Here is a 7,510-nt window from a genome sequence, read left to right on the forward strand (position 1 = left end):
CGTCTCAAATTCTATTCATACTACATCACAAAATTTGATCAAGTCAGATTCGAACCACTCTGTGTGAGGAGCACTCGGAGTCCCCGATTCGTCATGGACTTAAACTTCCAAAACTTCTTTGTGTATTTCGGTCTGACCGATTCTTCCATTTTGGTCATACCGAGATCACTAAGTCAATCTAGGTTTTCATCTCGGTGCAACCGATTTGAGCTTTTTGGTCTCACCGAGTTGCTATAACTGTCAACAGTTATGCATCTCGGTGCCACCGAGTTGTTCCACTCGGTCACACCGATAGGGTCGGGCTATATATACACACGGGAAAAATTTGGAAAACTTTCTCCAAACCACTTCGCCCACGCATAGCTCGCTCTGCCTCCTAGGTCTCCGGATCATCGACTTCGTCGCCAGCCGCCTCCAGTCGCTGGTCTCCGCCGCCGTCAACGGAATTCATCCCCGCCGTTGCCACCGTAGCGAGTTCATCGCCAAACTAGGGTATGGACTCGATCACAGTGCTATCCTCGTTCAATTGCTAGCACATTGTGTTCATTATGATTCTTGTCACGATTGAAACACCTCTATCCAGTCAAAACAATCCTTAGAATAGAGGCAATTTGAGAATTTAGGGTTAGGTTTCCGCCGAAACCATCTCGGACCCACCGAGTTGAAAAACTCGGTTCCACCGATTTGGCTAACGCCATTGCACAAGTGATTTTCGGTCTGACCGAGAATTGCAAATCGGTGTGACCAATTTTAGAACTCAGTGAAACCCTAGCAGTCTCGGTGCCACCGAACTGCGACTCGATCTGACCGAGATCACTAGTTTAGGTTCCAAAAGCTGCTTCGGTATCACCGAGTTTGCAAATCGGTTGACCCGAAATGCTTTCTGTGGAAAACTAAAACTAAGTTTTTGAGTCATTCTTTTGCAAAAATCTCTGCATTTTGTGTTTCTCATCCATTCTATCTCATCTATAACTATTCATAGGGTCAGCAGTCAGTGTTTTCAGCATGTCAGACCAAAGTGACAGCCAGAATAGGGAAGAGGAGCAGATTCACATGAGTGAGGGCACTAGTCCCTCTAGTTCCTCAGATGAAGGCGACAGAAGCACTCCTAGCAATTTGCCCAAAACATCCACAAGAGCCAGAAGGAAGAGAACCTCAGACTCTGAGGATGAGGACTATGTGGCAGCTGAAGATGAGGCTACTTCCAAGAAGGTAGTGCTCAAAAAGGAGTATGGCTCAGCTAAGACCACAAAGCCTGGACTGAATAGGAAGGTCCCTGCCAAGAGGACACCTATGCTGAAGGTCAGAGGATCAACACAAGAACCTGAGAAACCTGATCCCAAAGAGCGAGCTGCAGAAGGAAAGAAGAGAAAGGAAAGGATCAGAAAGACCATGGCCAGAGTAGTTGGACAACCTTCCATGATGGAAGAGGAGGAGGAAGAAGAGGTTGCTGCACCAGCACCCAAGGCACAAAAGCTGATGCGAGATACTATAAGGTCAGGGGCTGCATCATCAAAGCCCAAAGAAGCACCCAAAGCTGCCTCCAAGGCCAAGTCTGCACCTAAGAGGAATACCAGGAGCATACCAGCAGCTGAGAAGAACAAGGCCCCAGTGCCAAAAGTTGCTGCTAAGGAAGATGATGAAGGACAAGTTCTAAGGAAGCTCAAACCCAAGATTCCAGACCACAATGATGCTCATCAAGTGGCTGAGAATATGAAGCTGAGGAAAGATGCAGGGCTCAGGCAATGGAGATTGTCTGATCCATATGCAATCAGAATAAGAACTGCTGTTGATTACAGGTTCCACACTAAGGAATAGCAGGACTTCTATGAGACTGTGCTGTTGGATAAGAAGCCCATAGTCTGTGACATAAGGTGGGTAGACTGGAAATACATGAAGGAAAATGAGGATCACTACCCAGGAGTATTTGACAGCTTTAAGGCTTGTGGAGTTGATGAGTTTTTTGGACAGAAGTTCACAAACTGGAATGATGAGCTAGTTATGCAATTCTACTCCACAACTCATTTTTATCCTGATGGTAGAATTATTTGGATGTCTGAAGGTATAAGGTACCAATTAACTATTGAGGAATGGGCCAATTTGATCAATGCCCCTGAGGAGAAAGAAGATTACTTGGATGTCTACTCCAAGAAGAAAAAGGATCACAATTCAATGTCACATATGTACAAGGAGATCCCAGACAAGGCACTTGAGACTTTCAAGTTTGGGTCTGTCCATTTTCTTCTGTCAGGGCTGCCAACAATCAATTGGATCCTTAGGCACCCTCTATTGCCCAAGTCAGGTGACCACAACATGATCAGAGGGCATGCAATTAATATGCTACACATATTTGATGTGCCACAGAAATTCAAGGTCATGAGCCTCATAGTTGAGACTATCAAGAGGACAGCAGCAGATCAGAAGAGAAGTTGTGGGTATGCCCCACAAATCCAGGAGCTGATCAACTCAAAGATGGGCACAGGCAAATATCTGTTGGATAAGGAACACTTTGTTCTCTATCCATATTTTGAGGACAATCAAGTTGTCATGAATAAGAATGAACCATCCTTAGTGCAAGCTCAAGAGAAGAAGGAGAAGGCAAAGAAGGAGAAGGCTGCCAAGATGCCAACTCTAGAGGAGGCATCTGAGTACTTTTTGAAGAGCAAGCAGGACCAGCTTGGTTACTTAATAGCATCAACTCTAAGGATTGAGAAGGGGTTGTCCACCCTAACTCAAAACCAAGAGAGCCTGGAAAGAATCATGGAACAAAAATTCTATGATTTAGATGTCAAAGTAACTGAGATTCAGTCCGTTGTGGAGCAGCTACAATATGACATGCAGGAGAGGAAGGGCAGGACAACTACTGATGCATTTGCTAGAGTGCCTCGAGCTCAGAGATCAGATGCAGAGCCTGTGACAGACACCAGAGCCAATTCATCTGCACCAGCTACAGCTCCAGTGCAACCAGCTCCAGCACCAACTCCTTCAGCTCCATCCACATCAACTGAAGTCTTCGTCCAAGGATCCATCTCTACACCACCAACTCAAGACCAAGCCTGAGATACGAAATAGTACTATGCATTTTCTAGGAACTTTTTGGTAACTTGTTGCCAAAGGGGGAGAAAAATGTATAGATCATAGGCTTCGAGAGAGAGAGTTTGCTTTTGTTCTCTCTTGTCTTTATGGTTGAACTTTATTTGCTTTTGCTTGCTTGAGATACTATGCTATTATCTGTGAGACATTGATGATCATGTGTTTGATCATAAGCTACACTCATGCTTGTTAGATGATACTATCTTATTTATCTTTATATGATCATTCACTTTGCTTGGTAATGAGTGCATGTATTCAATCTTTATTATTTTGAGCGCTCCACCAAGATGTATGTGACATGGAAGAGTAACCCATGAGCCTAATTCCTTGTGCATTTGCAGTCCAAAGCAAATCTTAAACTATGCACAAATTTAGGGGGAGCTCTTTCTTATCACATACTTCTCAAAGCGACGATGTTTTTTCAATCTTATTATCATTTGTCGAAGCTTTGATCTATATGTTGTCATCAATTACCAAAAAGGGGGAGATTGAAAGTGCAACTATACCTAGGTGGTTTTGGTAATTCATAACAACATATAGCTCGTAGAGCTAATACTATTCCAAGACAAATATTTCAGGAAAGCTCAATGAATGGCATGGCATGGATGATGAAAGTGGATCCCTCAAAATATTAAGGATAAAAGGATTGGCTCAAGCTCAAAAGCTCAAGACTCCACATTTTATATTTTAGTGATCCAAGATCACATTGAGTCTATAGGAAAAGCCAATACTATCAAGGAGGGATGAGGTGTTGCTTGATGAGTTTCTTGCTTCAAGTACTTAGTGATATGCTCCAAAAACCCTCAACTACTTTCTCATATCCACATATGACCTAAACCTAAAGTCAAACTCGGCCCCACCGATTCTTTCTATCCGGCGCCACCGAGTTCAGATGTCATAGCCACTGCCACAAACCCTAGGCAAACCGGTCTCACTGATAGGGATCTCGGTCTCATCAAGATGGGATTGTAATCTCTCTGTTTCCCTTCATAACATTTCGGTCTAACCGAAGTGAGCGATCGGTCCCACCGAGATTGCAATGTAATCTCTCTGTTTCCCTTTCGTAACATTTCGGTCTCACCGAAAAGAGCGAATCGGTCCCACCGAGTTTACCTGACCAACTCTCTGGTTAGCTAATTACCAAAATCGGTCTCACCGAGTTTGTGTAATCGGTCTCGCCGAGATTACGTTATGCCCTAACCCTAACCATATCGGTCCCACCGAGTTGCATGTCGGTCCCATTGAAATCACTAACGGTCACTAGGTTTACTGAATCGGTCCCACCGAGATTGGTAAATTGTGTGTAACGGTTAGATTTTGTGTGGAGGCTATATATACCCCTCCACCTCCTCTTCATTCATGGAGAGAGCCATCAGAACAAACCTACACTTCCAACTTACCATTTCTGAGAGAGAACTACCTACTCATGTGTTAAGGCCAAGATATTCCATTCCTACCATATGAATCTTGATCTCTAGCCTTCCCCAAGTTGCTTTCCACTCAAATCTTCTTTCCACCAGATCCAAATCATGTGAGAGAGAGTTTAGTGTTGGGGAGACTATCATTTGAAGCACAAGAGCAAGGAGTTCATCATCAACACACCATTTGTTACTTCTTGGAGAGTGGTGTCTCTTAGATTGGCTAGGTGTCACTTGGGAGCCTCCGACAAGATTGTGGAGTTGAACCAAGGAGTTTGTAAGGGCAAGGAGATCGCCTACTTCGTGAAGATCTACCGCTAGTGAGGCAAGTCCTTCGTGGGCGACGGCCATGGTGGGATAGACAAGGTTGCTTCTTTGTGGACCCTTTTGGGTGGAGCCCTCCGTGGACTCGCGCAACCGTTACCCTTCGTGGATTGAAGTCTTCATCAACGTGGATGTACGATAGCACCACCTATCGGAACTACGGCTCAAAAATCACCGTGTCTCCAAATTGCGTTTGAAATCTCCAAACCCTTCCCCTTTACATTCTTGCAAGTTTCATGCTTTAATTTCCGCTGCTGATATACTCTTTGCATGCTTGCTTGAATTGTGTGAAGATTGCTTGACTTGTGCTAAGATAGCTAAAATCTGCCAAAGACTAAAATGGGGAAAAGGTTAAGTTTTTAATTGGTCAAGTAGTCTAATCACCCCCCCTCTAGACATACTTCAAGGTCCTACAAATGAACATCTTGGGTCGTAAAATTTACTGGATTATGGCCATAATATGTTGTAAATACAAGCCCGGCATGATCAGATGCTCTTTTGCCCACCTGAAACTCCTTTTTTTTTGCTCTTCGACATACCGATCCGTCAAAACCATGCTGCTGATAAACTTAAGCCTGATGGACAATAGTAACCTCGCATTCAGCAGGAAGAATGTGACAAGTCTAGTGTTTGCACGGTTGGCTACATATCGTTTTAGCGTTATTGTCTTTAATCGAATCTCATGAGAAGTGAGAAAATCCCGATGCTTACTAATCCACCAATTGGTTATAACTTTCTTACCCGTCCTGTTGCCTAAATAGACATGAAGATTGAAAACAGTTAAGGTCTAAAAAAGAGTGTCGAAAGTGCAACAGCTGAACGGTTAATTCTAGTACACTATATGCGGGCTTCCAATGTGCGTGTGAAATTATCACCTTTATATACAACTTCTCCAGACATGGAAAGCATTGCAGCAAGCCAATAATCTTATTCAGATCAAAACTAATCATTTGGATATATAAGATCTTGACAGAATCCAGCACCATTGATAGGCCATCCATGGAGAAACTCTTCATTGAGCATAGAACATAATATTAGTACAAAATGTGTACTCCAAGATGGTATATCACTTATGGGCAGAAATTTAAATGCAGCTTATGGTTACAAGTGTAGATGATAATATAAAGTACCTGAAGAACTGTGGAGCCAAACACCATATTGAAATGAGCACAGAGATCATGTATTACACCCAAGGTCTCCAGTTTAGGCGCAGAGAGGATGGTTATTTGCAACGGTGAATAACTAGAATCAAGGATCAACCTTTGAAGTGAAGGGGCATCTTGGATGATGAGCTGCCTTCCGTTAAAAGAAATTCTAGTTCTTACATGGTTAGGCGACTTTATTTGGAGACAACCGATTCTAACTGTGAAAACAAGCACCAAGCACTCCAGGGCAGGGCAGCTGGAGTGGATGATGCTGTGCAATGAGGCCTCCGATATACAAACCCGCACAAGTGAAAGTTTCTTGAGAAATGGGAGTCGAAGGTTTAGTACCAGATTGTCTGGTAGGTAGCACAGCGCAAAGGTGGCGGTGTGAAGAGAGGAGGAAAACTGCGAGATGGACATCGGTGCTGAGGGCACAAGTTCATGGCGTTCGGTATGTGGTATGTGGTTTCCAGGGGAATAGTAGAACTCAAGCAACTGTAGTTCTGTGAATTCAGGGGATTTCAGCCAGGCGTCCACCCTGCAGGGCATGGTATGCTTGCTCAGGTAGCATGATGGGATGCCGAGGCTTTGAACGGAGCCCTGGTGGGAGGAGATGATGGCTTTGGGGATTTCAAAATCATTGAAGAGAGATAGATGACGACAGTCGAGATTAAGGGGCACGGCGCGCCATAGAGGGCGCCACTGAATTGAGAGGACTTGGGTGCGGCAGCAATCCTTGGTGGGGAGAAGCGAGATGATCTCCCCAAGGACGGTGTCCGGGAGATCGCTGATGCGGTCCACCCGAGATTCTACAGGTTCCTGGGATCCGGTGGGGGCGGGGTCACCGCTTCTCCCCGTGCTGCCGGGTGTGGGATCTACAACAGGCGTCGCCGCTGGACGGAGCCTCATCTTCTTGTTGCTGGGGTTAGCCGACTCCATTTTCCTCGAGGGCGTTGCGTCGCGCTCACGGATTTGAGCAGAGTAACGAATGACGAGCCTAGTTGTAGTGCGAGTGAAGAAGAAGGGGAGCTGAGGTTTTTTTGTAGTAGTGAGGAAGAAGGGGAGCTGGGGTTTTCTGTAGGAGTGAGGTGAGGAATTTGAGGATACAAGTGGAGCGAGCTGACATGAGGTGGGTGGGAGCAAGGAGGAAGAAGAGCACCTAGGTTGTTTTGGGGGCGGTGTGCTAGGTGTGGGTGGCGCCTCTCATTCAGTAAATATAGGGCTTTTGAATTGATTTTACTATTTACTAGTGTTGATGGGCTGTTTTGTCTTGGGCCTAGAGAAACAATTACTACTAGTACAGTGGAGACACTCTACATCTACCCACAAAAACAATTACTACTAGTATACTGGAGACACTCTACCGCTTCTGGTTCCTCCTAGGTCATTGAAACGTCTCCCTCTACTGAATGCCGTTATACTTTTGTTCACCGACATGCGAGCCATGCAGCGCGCGGGCCCAAATGTCATCCACCAAATTAGAAGGCAGTATGCAGGCGGAGAGTCACCCCGGTCGTAGCGCGGCAGTAA

The sequence above is a fragment of the Triticum aestivum genome, chromosome 3B (assembly GCF_018294505.1).
Source record: "Triticum aestivum cultivar Chinese Spring chromosome 3B, IWGSC CS RefSeq v2.1, whole genome shotgun sequence".
In the NCBI taxonomy this organism is placed as follows: Eukaryota; Viridiplantae; Streptophyta; class Magnoliopsida; order Poales; family Poaceae; genus Triticum; species Triticum aestivum.